This window comes from Anguilla rostrata, chromosome 3 (assembly GCF_018555375.3).
Source record: "Anguilla rostrata isolate EN2019 chromosome 3, ASM1855537v3, whole genome shotgun sequence".
In the NCBI taxonomy this organism is placed as follows: Eukaryota; Metazoa; Chordata; class Actinopteri; order Anguilliformes; family Anguillidae; genus Anguilla; species Anguilla rostrata.
This window is the reverse complement of record NC_057935.1, coordinates 892909-908242: the sequence shown is the minus strand read 5'-3', so window position 1 is coordinate 908242 and position 15334 is coordinate 892909. Positions and strand designations below refer to the sequence as shown.

Here is a 15334-nt window from a genome sequence, read left to right as displayed (position 1 = left end):
TTTTCATATGTGTGACTTATTCAAATTAACTGATTGAACAAATGCCTTGTACAATGTATGTAATGATTCCTAATAAATGTGTTCCTAGTAACCCTGATTTATATCTTTGCAGTGTTATGAATAAAACCATTGACAATAGAAAATGTGTTACATTACAACTGCCATTCTTTCCTATATGCTTGTACTTCATAACAACATAACAAGCCATCTATATAAACTGTGGATTCGGCCCAATGGTTTGGCTAATTATTAACTACTATTATTAGACTTAACTACCATTCTACCAAGGGTGTAGACACTCAAGGATATAATTATTATTTTGTAAACCCATTCCGTAAAACAGGCAGACACAGGGAGTCTAGGTCGGTCTACTCCATGGTAGGCTAATTGCATTTTCATGAGCTGCGATACACAGAACATCCACTAGATGGAAACATGTACTAGTCTAAAAAATTGGGAGCTGTTACTGTCCACTGCTCAGGATACAAAAATGGAAGGGGCCTCAGAAAAACCCGCTCATTAAATAAAGGGTACGTTTAAGTAACGTACTCCATTTTGGAGGTGAACAAAAATGTAATATAAGTTTAGATAACAACGGGTCAGGGGTACTCCATCTTTCCTGGGTTCAGAAAGATTTCCCCATTTCTGAACCCAGGCCGGGTAAACATTTACTGTATGTGCACATGTGTGGGCCTAAATATATAGTTTCTTCCTATATTTGTTAGGAACTTGGATACATAAACACGTAATTTTGTCGGCACGCTATCGGGGGAAGTCTCCGCCCGGACATTCTTTAAGGCAACGCCACAAAAAAGATGGCGCTGTGTCTAAGCATTTCAGGTAGACGTTGTTAGCTGCTGGGCAATGCGGTTGTTCACTTTCAGTATACCGGTAACCGTTGCTTGCTGTTGGACCACAGGGTCTCTTCATGCTTAAAACTTTAAGCAAACGAAACGGAGCTACAACGCCGAATGTGCACTGGCTTCTTGGCGGAGACAGGGTGAGTCTACGACCTCTTGTTTTCAGGATTGTGGACTGCCTCCGCGCATTTACCTAGACATTTGGCTTCACTTTACTCTTAGCAATGGATAGTATTAGCTCCACCACTGTCGGAGCCCAGCCAGCATGGTTTAACACTTGAAAATACATTTATATTTTAAATAAATAAAAAAATTGAATTCCAGGAGCAAACGCATGTGAAACATTGCGATATGTGAACGATTGCTGTTATTTTCAACAAAAAAGGTCTCGGATTCAGTGTCGCGTGATTTCGGTTGATTACAGGACGTGCGAAGCAAAATGGCGCTGATCGTGGTGTGACGTCAGTCTTTGTCGTGTGTATCAGTGGTGGTGCTGTCCGAGTCGGTCTTCTACATTTCACCTGATTTCTTTTCTGCTCACATACAGATTGCATTTCTCTGTGACTGACACAGCAGCCCTTTGCCTCTGGGGAAAGGGCTGTAAAATCATGAGCGATGGAAAGAACTCCAGCATGCCAGTAATTCTGTGGTCCAAACGGATGGAAAAGTGCACAAAACAAATGGCGGGTACATGCAATTCAGCTCCTGGCTGTGTTTAAGCTCCAGAGTGATATTCTTGTCATGAACTCCCTAAACCAGTTTCTCGATTCTTTCTGGAGCTATTAATCTCTAGCATGGTCATGAGCACACACCCTCTGCCCTCCTGGATGAATGCTTGGGCAGGGAGGGGGCTGATTGTTGGGGAGGGGGGCATGGTGGAAAGTAAAATCAATGGGTAAATAAGCAGAGGGTCTGGGGGGAGGACAGGACGTGTTGAGAATTCCACCGTTGATTGCAGTCCCTTTTACGAACCACAAACGGGAGACAGCAAACACAGCCTCTGCTGAAGCAGGGTTTCTGAAATCTGTGGCATCCTGTGTTCCCAGCATTGTTTTTCTCCAAAAGACACTCTCAGCTTTATGTTACCCTCCCTGGGAGTTTCTACAGCTCAAACAGAACTGAAACTGAACTGAGTTTTTAGCAGTCGCTCTTATACAGAGTGACTTCAGCTGGGTCCACCTGAGTGTTCTTACTTCCTGGTCTTGAAACTACCGTGTGCCATTGTTGTGGTTCTGTCCCATCGAAACCCATAAACTTTGAATGGGAGCAGTTATGTCTAAGATTTTGGTGATGTTTTGGGGGTCTGGATGGTTTAGGGTGTTGGGAGGGGTGTGTGGATGTGTGGATAACAAATGTATTTTAAAAAAAAAATTACTTTAGCTTGAAACGTGTTGTAAGTTTGTCATCTAATGTGATGCACAGTCAGACGGTAGCTTCTGTTGAAATGTGTACGTTAGCGTGTCGATCGGTCGTTCGGGCCTGGGTGTGGGGGGCGGGGCCTTAGCGTGTCAGTCGTTCGGGCCTGGGCGTGGGGGCGGGCCTTAGCGGTCAGTCGTTCGGCCTGGCGTGGGGCCTTAGCGTGTCAGTTATTCGGGCCTGGGCGTGGGGGGCGGGGCCTTAGCGTGTCAGTCGTTCGGGCCTGGGCGTGGGGGGCAGGGCCTTAATGTGTCAGTTATTCGGGCCTGGGCGTGGGGGGCAGGGCCTTAATGTGTCAGTTATTCGGGCCTGGGCGTGGGGGGCGGGGCCTTAGCATGTCACTCGTGGTTTTGAGTGGTGTACTGGGGCTTAGCGAGACAATGCATGGTGACCTTTGGCGAGAGGCCGAAACGCTCCTCATTGGAGCACTTGAATGCTGGCTCTGAGACTGTGTATCCAGTGCGCTGCTGATGCCTTTTTCCTGGTCACTCAGGGCATTCTGCATCTCCATGATTAGAGCCAGCATGGCTTCTCATTCCCACACTAGCATGGGTAAATGTGCTAATCAGCACACAGTCTCCTCATGAATAGAGCCAACATGGCGTCCTATTCCCAGACCACCATGGGTAAATGTGCTAATGAGCACACAGTCTCCTCATGAATAGAGCCAACATGGCGTCCTATTCCCAGACCACCATGGGTAAATGTGCTAATGAGCACACAGTCTCCTGCACCACTCCGCTCGGCCCTGATTGTGGAGGGAAACTGCACAGTTTCCCATGCCCAAAGATGGACTGGTTCCAGGAGACTGATTTGGCGTTCTGAGTACAGCCATGTGTTTGAGAGCTCAGATTGGGCTATTGTGTTCTGATTTTCAGGTAAATCTGCTAATCAACAGAAAACAGAGAGGAGTTGCATGAATTGTTTGGTTTTGTCTGATTCATTCCATGGAATCGCACATTTCGAGCAATTTCACACAATATGTGCTGTGTACAGGCGATAGTTTTGTTTTACTTGTTTTTCCTCTCTGTCTGATTTCAGATGTGTTAGCAGGTCTTTTACCCCTGTGCGTGGTTAAGGAACAGTGTTTTACAAACATGGCACCAGTGGAGGGGGATTTAGTGCCCTATTTATATTCACTGTTCAGTAGGCCTGCCTCCCTCTGTAAAAGTGGGTGGTGCTGAAGCACTGGAAGGCTTCTCATTGGTGGAATGTCTGGAAGCACAACGACTGCCCCTAGTGGCTGACAGCAGTATTATTGTTTTTACCCTCGTTGGCACCTCTGTAGGTAATACAAATTCCGATCACATCTTGGTCATTTCAAAAAATAAATGAATAATTAAAATACGATAATGCGGTCTTTGAGTTCAGGGTTTTTAATGCCCCCAGAATCCCCTTTATGTCCACATTTTCCTCTCCTTGTTCCTGAGAATTCCTGATCTGCGCTCGTGCATCGAAGGAGATTTGCAGTGAATGATTCATTAGCCCTGAAAGAGAATCCCGAAGTGAAAGAGGGGTCCCTCTGTTTCAGCAGGGAACAGGAACATCGATCGCTCAGGGGGAATTTTTCCTGTGTGGACGGTTATTCGATCACAGCAGCACAGAATAGCCTCAAAGCCGCCGGTCTGCTCTCTGAAATCCTCCGCTTCTGCTGCTCTCTCATTACGTGCAGTGCCTGAGTAATCTGCGTGCCTGCTCTCCGTGATTTTACTCTTTTACCTTGAATTAATTATCTGCACAAGGTCAGGGATGCATTTTATTTGTTTGAGCGCGCCGTAGTGGTGTTTTGTGTTTGAGCGTGTTATAATGATAGCAGATGTAATGCAGTAGACGTGCAGGGGGATTGTGTGCGTGTGTGTGTGTGTATGTGTGTGCCTGTGTGTGAGAGTGTCTGTGTGTTTGTGTGTGTGTGTGTGTGAGAGTGTGTGCGTGTGCGTGGGTGTGTGTGTGTGTGTGTGTGTGAGAGTGTATGTGTGTGTGTGTGTGTGAGAGTGTGTGTGTGAGTGAGAGTGTGTGTGTGTGTGTGTGTGTGTGTGTGTGTGTTTGGTCTGTAAATAGAAATGAGAAGCCCCACACGGGCAGAAACGGCACAGAGACGTTGTCCTCTCCTGTCCTCCAGCACACGCTGTAATTAGTGCTCGTTATCTGGGCTGATTTTATCTGTTACTGCCGCGCGTTTTTAAAGCTGACCATACGCAGTGTGAGCTGTTCTGAAATGGCCTCAGTTCTTAATGTGATTTGTGTTGTCAACGTGTCATTCATCTCACACCAGAGAACACTGTGGGCCTTGTTTGTTGTGATTTAGATGGTTGGTGCTCGTCTCAGATGGATGGGTATCATGTGATCACTGCAGCTGGAGCTCAGCCTCACGCATACAGCTGTTCCTGGATCAGTCCGGTGCAGCGAATATAGAGCCGGCCAACTGTGTGTTAGAACGCTTTAAAAATGGAGATGATGCTGTGGCAGGGCGGGGTTTGTGGGAAAGGTTCAGGGCCGTTGGAGGACCGCACCTACTGGTGAAGTGAGCCCACGCACCTGGAGGGCCACTCTAATTAGTCCAGGTGGTTACAGTGTGCTCTCTCCCCACAGGCGTGGTCCTCAGATCGCGCTGAACCAACCTGTCCCACAAACCCCGCCCTGCCACAGACGCGTCACTGTGATACCACATCCTGTGCTCAGCAGAGACGGGATGTGGTGAGAGCTGTGTGTTTAACCTGGATGTGAGTGGCAGTCCCTGCCCTGAATGAGCGGTGTGCTAGCGTTAGCGGTGCTGCTTGTGTTAGCACGTTCGTAGCGCTGTGTTTCATCAGCATGAGCTCATCGCATCGACGTTCGGTCACTGTGTGTTACCGGGTTACTGTGTGACATCCCCAGTTAGAAAAATCAAGCCAGTGCCTCTCTATCAACATCGCTTTGTCTCAAAATGGCACCCTCTTCCCAAAGCAGTGCCTTCCTGCTGATTATATCAGTGTTTGCTTTCTCTGATTTTAACAAGTGGCTTGTTTGACTGACACAATTTCACCAAAAGCTCCCCTGCAGCCTGTCCCATCAGGTGTTATATGTATGTGTGAAGTTTTTAGGATGAAACTCATATTTGCATGGGGAAGCAAGGAGGGTATCATTAGCGCCGCCATTTTAAGTGTCCTACCGTAAGCTTAACCGCCAAACTTCATGTTTTCAGCTCCAGCTAAAATGGAGGACATTTTTGCCATGGCAGTGTCAGGAAATTTCAGAAAGCTCTGAACATCATGTGCTCCCTTTTCTGCCAAATCTGGGATATGCTGGGGTGGGTCTCCTGGCAGAATGCGCTAAGCCGCCTGTACCTGTTTCAGCAGCGCGTTTAATGCGATTGGAAAACCCCAGCGCCAGGTCTGATAGAAACGCCTTCGTTCTGAGGCAGCTCAGGTTTCCCTTCATTAAGCGTTAAAAGCAGAATCTGAGTGTAATCCCTCTGGGGTGAATATCCCCCCCCCCCCCCAGCACTGTTCTGCACATGTAGAGCTCGGGTTGGGCGCGGCGGCCATTTTGTGTTGAGTGACTCCTCGCACTGCTCCCCTTGGCCTCAGGACGGGGCGATGAGGTGACCCGGCTGAATCGGAACGCTGCTCTAAAAATCCTGATCATTCCGGAGTGGTGCTCCGAGGCGGTCCCTCTGTTCCCATCAGAGCCGGGAGATGAAGGCCGGACGCTCTCCGCCCGACCTTCTCCACCCGGAGCGTCGCTGCGGATTACGCCGGTGATCCAACTCACCTCTGCCGGGGGGGGGCGTTACCATGGAAACCAAACCAAAACAGGTGAGGGGGGAGGAGTCGACGGGAGGATGTGTAATTTGGAACCAATCGGTCTCTTCTCTGAAGCGGCAAAGTAAAAAAAGATGAGTTGATTGCAGTGGATGAGGGAAGAGTTGGCACCCGGGAGGGAGGAAGTTGGGACTGTTGGACTTGGGAATGTCGCTCACCGTGGCGGCTCTTACAGGGAATGCTGCACTTCCGAGTGTGGCCTGGGGAGGGAGCTGTTGAGCTGATAAACATGGCCGTTCCGCAGCAGGCTGATCCCTGTGTGTCAGTGTGCTGATCGCTGTGTGTCAGTGCGCTGATCGCTGTGTGTCAGTGCGCTGATCCCTGTGTGTCAGTGTGCTGATCGCTGTGTGTCAGTGCGCTGATCGCTGTGTGTCAGTGTGCTGATCCCTGTGTGTCAGTGCGCTGATCCCTGTGTGTCAGCGCGCTGATCCCTGTGTGTCAGCGCGCTGATCCCTGTGTGTCAGCGCGCTGATCCCTGTGTGTCAGTGCGCTGATCCCTGTGTGTCAGTGCGCTGATCCCTGTGTGTCAGTGCGCTGATCCCTGTGTGTCAGTGCGCTGATCCCTGTGTGTCAGTGCGCTGATAAAGCTCTGAACAGCGCTCCACAGTGGAGAGCCGAACGCTCAGGGTTCAGGGGTAATTAGCAGTGGTCTGGTTCTGACAGACGGTGGAGAGCGCTGTTTGATTGGGCCCATTCAGGACTTCTTCTCACCGTGTGCGAAGTGGACTGAAGCTGCTAACTGCTGGGTTATTTAGACCTGGGGGTGGGGCGGTAGCTGTAGGGCTGTTCAGAACTGTTCTGGCTTGTAAGCTGTTCCTGCCCATTAGTGAAAGCTGTAGCATTTTGTCTCAAACCGTTCGGGCCCATAAGTGAAGCTGTAGCACTGTGTTCAGAACCGTAGCTGAAGCTGTAGCACTGTGTTCAGGTGTGTTGTGGCCCAGAGTGCCTGTGATGTGTGTCGGTGTGGGGGGGGGTTCTCTGGCCCCCCTGTGCTGGCCTGGGATGAATCACCCTGCTGCTCCAAGACCAGCCGGGCTGATCCACACACTCGACAGCGAACATCACAACATCAGAACATCAGAACATTCAGGACTTTCTGAGTGCCCTGCAGGTCTGCCTGAAATCTGAGAAACGTGGGGGGGTGGGGGGCGAGGGCGGGGGGGGCGAGCCGAGCGAGAGGAGATCAAACGGGCCTGAATTTAGCTCCTTTTTAAAGGGAATTAAGCCCAGCTGAATGCAGCGCACTAACGGAACCAGGAGGTTGGCATGGTAACGCCTTTTCGGGATGAAAAGGAGAGGAAACGGGCGGGGTGGCGGAGCGGCCCTCCAGCGGCAAACTGGCGGCAAACAGCGGGGGGGCGGGGGGGCGGGGGGGAGCGTTCACCCACTCGCTCCACGTGCTCCCCGCAACGCAGCGCATGCAGAGAGTGTGTGTGTGTGTGTGTGTGTGTGTGTGTGTGTGTGCACGTGTAGGGTCTCGATCGCTCACTCGCTCGCTTGCTTGTTCAGGTTGAGAGATGCAGAATTTATGCAGCACAAGCCCACAGGTATTACTGTGCAGCGTGTGTCTCATTATCATATCATCACTCAGTGCTCTTCACATGAGGTGCATGTAATGGGCCACAGATCTGAGAAACATGGAGTTAGCCAAGAAAGCACCTTTGTGAATAAAATGTTTTTTGTAGAGATCTGGGGCTCGGGGGAGGGGGTTCTCCTGCTGTTGAGTGGGACACTAGCCTGGTGCTGGGGGTGGGGGCGTGGGCCTGGTGCTGGCGGGGGGACGTGGGCCTGGTGCTGGGGGGGGGGGGGGGGGACGTGGGCCTGGTGCTGGGGGGCATGTTTCAGTACCGCCCACATTAACTCCACCCTGTTTCTGCTGAGCTCTTTCAGTATCGCAGTCAGCCATTCTGCATCCTCGTTCGCTGTGTAGCGAGGGAAGTGCATGTCGTCTTATTTCCTTTAAAACGCTACAATTTTTCGAAGTGGCTCAAGCACTCACAGAGAGCAGAGAGTGAATCATGCGAGAGAGACCAATTTTACAAGATAATTCTTCGGGGACAGTTGTCTGGAACAGTCCTGAAAGACTTGCAAAACTCTTTCTAGATGCAAATCTTTTTCTCTCACTTGAATGTGCGATCTTGATGGATGTGCGAGGACAGAGGAGCTGCAGCGGACTGCGCTGGAGCGTTTGAGCCTCGCGTCTGAGCTCGACATTCAGACGCTCCCCGTGACTTTCCCCTGCACTGTTTAATCAGCTTTCCCCTTTAATACAAGTCAGCCCTTTTGAACTTCAAAGAGCGCTGCTTTCCCAAATCGCCGGCGTGTTTATCTGCGTGGTGGCGGCTGCTGTGACACGGAGGGGACTCGGGAATTAAAACGTGCTGATATAAAATAATGTCAGCAGCGAAATTACGGATTTGTCTGGTTTTATTTTAGAATGCAGACCGTGTCTTCTGGTTTCCCTTTATCTTTCTTGCACACGTGCACATACACAGTTACACACACACACACAGGCGCACGCACACACACAGTCATACGAATGCATGCACACAGGCGCGCACACACACATTCAAACAGTCACGCACACGCACACAGTCAAACAGTCACACACGCACACAGTGTCAGACAGTCGCACGCACGCACGCACATTGTGATGAAACTCTCTCACAGGTACTGTGTGTCTGTAACACTGTGCTGCTGTGATGTTATCACTGGACGCTCTGGTCAGTAGATACATGTTGAGCCTGGCCAGGCTGAATGACCTGCTGGTCAGTAGATACATGTTGAGCCTGGCGAGGCTGAATGACCTGCTGGTCAGTAGATACATGTTGAGCCTGGCCAGGCTGAATGACCTGCTGGTCAGTAGATACATGCTGAGCCTGGCCAGGCTGAATGACCTGCTGGTCAGTAGATACATGTTGAGCCTGGCGAGGCTGAATGACCTGCTGGTCAGTAGATACATGTTGAGCCTGGCCAGGCTGAATGACCTGCTGGTCAGTAGATACATGCTGAGCCTGGCCAGGCTGAATGACCTGCTGGTCAGTAGATACATGCTGAGCCTGGCCAGGCTGAATGACCTGCTGGTCAGTAGATACATGCTGAGCCTGGCCAGGCTGAATGACCTGCTGGTCAGTAGATACATGCTGAGCCTGGCCAGGCTGAATGACCTGCTGGTCAGTAGATACATGCTGAGCCTGGCCAGGCTGAATGACCTGCTGGTCAGTAGATACATGTTGAGCCTGGCCAGGCTGAATGACCTGCTGGTCAGTAGATACATGCTGAGCCTGGCCAGGCTGAATGACCTGCTGGTCAGTAGATACATGCTGAGCCTGGCCAGGCTGAATGACCTGCTGGTCAGTAGATACATGCTGAGCCTGGCCAGGCTGAATGACCTGCTGGTCAGTAGATACATGCTGAGCCTGGCCAGGCTGAATGACCTGCTGGTCAGTAGATACATGCTGAGCCTGGCCAGGCTGAATGACCTGCTGGTCAGTAGATACATGCTGAGCCTGGCCAGGCTGAATGACCTGCTGGTCAGTAGATACATGCTGAGCCTGGCCAGGCTGAATGACCTGCTGGTCAGTAGATACATGCTGAGCCTGGCCAGGCTGAATGACCTGCTGGTCAGTAGATACATGCTGAGCCTGGCCAGGCTGAATGACCTGCTGGTCAGTAGATGCATGCTGAGCCTGGCCAGGCTGAATGACCTGCTGGTCAGTAGATACATGCTGAGCCTGGCCAGGCTGAATGACCTGCTGGTCAGTAGATACATGCTGAGCCTGGCCAGGCTGAATGACCTGCTGGTCAGTAGATACATGCTGAGCCTGGCCAGGCTGAATGACCTGCTGGTCAGTAGATACATGCTGAGCCTGGCCAGGCTGAATGACCTGCTGGTCAGTAGATACATGCTGAGCCTGGCCAGGCTGAATGACCTGCTCTTCCTCATGTTCTCGTGTCGCTCAGTTGAGAGCTTTAGGGCGAGCAGGAGGAGGGAGCGGTGCCTGGACTTTAAACAGGAGAGACGGGAGGAACTGTCTGTCTGTGTTCACTCAGGAAACGTGTCTGCTACAGTCAGCACTGTTTCCAGCCTCTGTGCTAGTCTGCTCGTTAACAGTGTACAGAAAAGAACCAGGCCTCTGTTTTCACCCATGCAAATATGAGTAATTCATAAATGACCAAACCTGCGACCGTTCCCTCAGAACTGACGAAGAGAGCACTGCTTGTAGGAGGATCATGGGAAATGTAGTGTATTTTTTTGGAAGGCTGAAGAGAGACATTTTTATTAATACTCCCAAGACATTGAATCCATCAGTCAGCAGTGAAAAGCCCTGTGGCAGTGTGTTTATAGAGTGAATATGTGGTCTGAATAGCTGTTCTGTGGTCAGTTTGGAACAGGTGCGTAGTTTCTTGCAAATGAAGTTCATGTAAGTTCAGTGTGCTACTCCAGAGGTAGCCTACATACTGCAGAAACTTAATTAAAATAAAATAAAAACATTCTTTTTTCCTTACGAGTGCTGACTCTTCATTCTCTGAGACCCAACAGTAAAGTATGACAAGCTGTGGATGTACTGGGGATATTAAACTACAGAAAAATGTACATTACTGTAGTTCTGTATCTGTATCACCTCATGAACGACTCCCTTTGCATCATGGGAAGAGAGTGCACTGTGTGTATGTCAGTGCCTGCAGATGAAGCTCCTGTGCTGGGGCATTAGTGTGGAGTTGATGTGGAGAAGCGGAGCTGCCCCCCCGGTGTGTAGGAGAGTAAGCCATCCAAACCCACTGACAGCTTGCATCAATAATGAGGAGCATAGGGGAGGTTTTGAGATTTGGGTAATCAAAATGGCAGCTGTTTCCTCAGACTCTGGCAGCTCTTCATCCTTTTTAATGCTCAGATTTCCATAATTTCTGCTCTTCTGCAGCTGAGTCACAGAATCGGTGAAATTAACGGTTAATCTTTTGAGGAGTTAGATCCTGAGTCATACATAGCAATGTTGTCTGGATCTTTAAAGATGCACCGACTGCTTGGACTAGCTGAGGATTCAGATGGTTCACTCGGCAAATGAACACAAGCCGAAACGCAGAGTAACAGTACAGACCGACGTGTGCAACAGTGAGACTTTCCCAAAAACATACGCTAGCTTCCCAAGCCAGCTTCAGGAATGACTTTCTCTGGAAATCCTGATGCGGAAAATGAGCTTGTGGGGACTCCCCCAGTGCTGCAGAAGTGTAGGCTGGTGGGTAAAGGTGCAGCTGGAGGAGATTACCCAGTGTTGCAGGAATAGCCTGTGGTGTGATTCTGGTGTGGGGGCTGTGATCAGGGTAAATGTGCACTAGTGTAGATAGTGTAGTGTAGGACTGCAGTGTAGATTCTCAGTGTAGGAAGGCAGTGTAGATTCCCAGTGTAGGACTGCAGTGTAGATTCCCAGTGTGTGTAGTCTGTAGCGCAGGTTATTCCTGTGTTAGTTTGCTGATGTGGGGGTGTGAGCACACTGAATACTGATTGCTGCCTGTGATCTATTACAGGTTCTGTCTCAGGTGTGAAAGCCACTGCTGCATCTACCCGTGTGATGGAAACACTTTTAGAAAGAAACTTCACATAAAACAAACCTCGTTTCTTGTGTGAATGTGCAGTTTTTACCTACATTGAGCAATTGGACCAAGGTCCAGTAGACCCCTCTGTTTGGGAGGGAACAGCACAGCTGTCCCAGGTCCCAGCTGTCCCAGGTGCTGTAGTTCCTTCTCTGCATCACACTCAGACAAAACCTTTTAGGCATTTGGCAGATTATCTTATTCAGAGCAACATACATTTTTACACTTTTTTGCATGCATTCATACAGCTGGATACTAACTGGAGTTAGTTTGCTCAAAAGGCACAAAAAACAGTATCTTATCAGGGAATTGAACCTGTAACAGTGTAAAACAGCAGAGGAGGAGCAGAGTAGAAGTTCAGCTGCGGTCCCTCTCTGTGGGTGGGTGGGGGGGGGGGGGTGCACATAAATAAAATAAACCCCATTTCCCAGAGCAGCACTCCCCACAGCCGTTAGTCAGGAGGGGTGCTGAACTAATGGCTCTCGGGGAAATGCTTTCTTTTGGGAGTTTAATTTCCTTTTAATTCCACCCTTGATCTCTATAAGTCAACTTCATTGCTTCTGTCGCTCAAAAGAGAAAAAAAGGAAAGAAAAAAATTCCCATTATCCAACAGCTCTGTTCCATCTACATCAGCACAGGCTGTGCTCACATTTACATCAGCACAGGCTGTTCTCTAACATTTACATCAGCACAGGCTGTGCTCACATTTACATCAGCACAGGCCGTTCTCTAACATTTACATCAGCACAGGCTGTGCTCTAACATCTACATCAGCACAGGCTGTGCTCTAACATCTACATCAGCACAGGCTGTGCTCTAACATTTACATCAGCACAGGCTGTGCTCTAACATTTACATCAGCACAGGCTGCGCTCTAACATCTACATCAGCACAGGCTGTGCTGCTGTGTTTAAGTATTGACTGCACAGAGATTCGCGGGTCGCTGTTACAGGGAGCAGCTCTCTGCTTTGTGAGTCACGTCACATCGGCTGTGGCTGCGTTTGGTGAGCACCATTTCTCCGTCTTGAGCGCGAGGACGTCGGAATAAAGCACGCACTTCCTTTTACCGGGCTGTTAGACCAGCTTTGAATTAAAATCTTTAAGAAAAGAAATGGGGAATTCAAAGAAATCCAATTAGCAGCTCATTAGGACAACTCGCCCCCAGTCTTTTTAATTACTTTCACACTGTGAAAAGGATATGCATCCAGAGCCGTTAAATGTCCTGCCATCAGTGCACAGGATTGAAGTATCTCGATTAGAAACGGTTTGAGATATACTTTACAAGGCTGAAAATCATAGGGGATTGAGAGAACCGTGCGTTTAAAGCCGCAGTGTGGCGCGTAAAAATGTTTAAAATGCGTGTGGCAGCCTGCGTAACTGGTAACACGAAGCCGGTGCCTCTGTATTGTTTCCAGCATGCATCATATATCATCTGGTCCGAGCTTCACTTTTGATCGCGTGTTTTGGCCAGCGTCAAGCAGCACTGATATTTCGTCCGTGCGGTCTCTGTCTGCTCCCTCTGTGTGCGTATGCTAATCTAACACAGGGCTGCAGCTGTGCGCTCGCGCGCTGCTAGCATTGGGCCGTGCACTTCTGTCTGCGTCAGAAAATTACATCCACCTGCTAACCTTTTCATACCGCCTGCTAAAACCTGTCACCCCCCCCCCCCCTTCACCTGACCGTGAACGTTCCGCAAGAGAAATGGTACATTTGCGCGTCGAAACGAAAATGCAATTCGCGTGAGCATGTGAGCGCTGTTGATACAGTTGCCGGTTGAGATCCGATCAGAAGTGAAGAATGCGGGCTTTGAGATTGGGGCCGCGCTGGAGGGAGGGAAATGAAAGACATTAAAGAAGCTAAAAGGAGGGTAGATTATTTCGGACGGGCTGACGCTGAGTCCGTGTTTAACGAGCTGAGCCCTCCGCAGATAAGAGCTGTTCAGAGAGCACGTCGTTTAATATTTGTCCCGCAGCGTGTCACCACGCCCGCTCGGGACAAAGCGATTTATACGATTTATAACGAGACTAGAAAGAGTCCGTGGACCCGGCCCCCGAGAACCCTTCGCGCTTTATTGATTTAATGAGCTTCTGCCTGGTTACGCTGCGTTTCATTAAAACGCGCCCCGCGCTTAGCCGCCCAGCCTCTGCCACTTCATTTACAATGGGAGCGCTGGAGTGCGGCTAGCCAGCCAGTGACATACGCCCTCATTACTCTTCGCTGGATGGCTAGTTAGCCGCCTGATTAACGCATGCATTAGGGTTTTTCCATTAGCACTGGTGCAGTAGCCTGCTGTCCAATGGCATGTCAGGCTGTCTGCTGCTAGCGGTTTACCCTCTTCACCCGCTGAGGTTAGCTGGCTAGCCACATGCCTGGCTAGGTGCAGTGGAGTTGTGGTACAAAGAATTGATCTCTGTAACGGTTCAAAAGAACAGTGGTCAGGTCAACATTGTGTTTTTCTGAATTAACATGATATGGAATAAAGGTTATGCAGTTTCCATGTACAGTAAAGTAAATATCATATTCTGTTAAATCATGATGGATAGATACTGTGTCTGCCAGTAGATGACCTTTCACATATTCAGACTAACATAAGCAGAACTTCCTGTTGAGATGAAGGACTTCCTGTGCATGGAGGCTTTCTTATACCGCATGTTGGGTCATTCTGAAGGTCATTGGCTGCTGTGTGTTACTGTACCCATGGGAGGAGCACACCTGTGCCTGAGACATGGAGTTCATATGAAGAGTGCAGAAGTGCATTTGGCTCTTATGTACCTCAAAGTGAAACAGGAGCCAAGAACTCTGTGTCCGTGCTGCTTGTGCTGCCTGTTCTGTGCTGGCTACACCATTTCATCCTGCTCACCCCCCCCCACCCCGCTGTGGCAATAATACAGACACCGCTGTGCTCAGACTGACCGGTCGCTCCTGCTGAATGGGGCAGGGGTGTTGGGGGGGGGGGGGAGGGTTACTCACACACAGTGATCCTCTGTGCTCTGCATCACTGATGATGCTGAACAGGGGCGATGTTGATCAGTATCTCTTACCAGAAAGCCTGTTACTGAGTCTGTGAGCTCTGTCAGAAAAATAACTGCATTTTATTTTAACGCGTACAGAACTGTGAGGATGAAAAGAATCAGAGAAGATGTGCAGTCATGTTTTTTTCTTCTTCTTTTAGACAAAGGAACGCTCCCTTCTCTGTTGTTGAGCTTGTTTATTTCAGAGAGCTTGAAAGGTTCTTGTCAGGACTTATTTCCTGCTTGCGGTCTTTGAAGACTTTAAAAATCCATGAATTCATCACTCTGATGAAACGTCTGTTCCCTTTGAGTGTTCAGCTCGATGTCCTGCTCGTGTCTCGAGTGTAACGCAGTCTCTGCACACTAGTCAAACGCAGCTGAATCGCTCCACAGCGAGGCTTCAGTGTGTTCTGCCCCCCCAGCAGCACCGTAGTTTATATAGCTATGAAGTTCCGTCATTGATAAAATAGGGGAAAAAGTCTAAAAGATGTGTCGTGTGGTTAAAAAGAAGTTATTCAAACGACTGCATTGTTAGCGGTGTCTAATTAATTTTCTGTGGTTGGTGCCTCTGGTTTAATTATCTGCTTCTGAAGTGTTGAGGTTTTCAATGCTGCGTGAATTCAGTGACCTTTGAATAGCGAGCTCAATAGGTGCA

The 15334-nt window shown here is 49.4% G+C and overlaps 1 long non-coding RNA gene across 1 annotated transcript in view; it reads left to right on the top strand.

Annotated features, from left to right (window-relative positions):
* The first annotated feature begins 749 nt into the window (after positions 1 to 749).
* Positions 750 to 15334, top strand: part of LOC135249751 (uncharacterized) — a 34728-nt gene continuing 20143 nt past the window's right edge. The window contains exon 1 of the long non-coding RNA XR_010328766.1: positions 750 to 1000. This is a non-coding gene — a long non-coding RNA (uncharacterized LOC135249751). The remainder of the gene's footprint in view (positions 1001 to 15334) is intronic.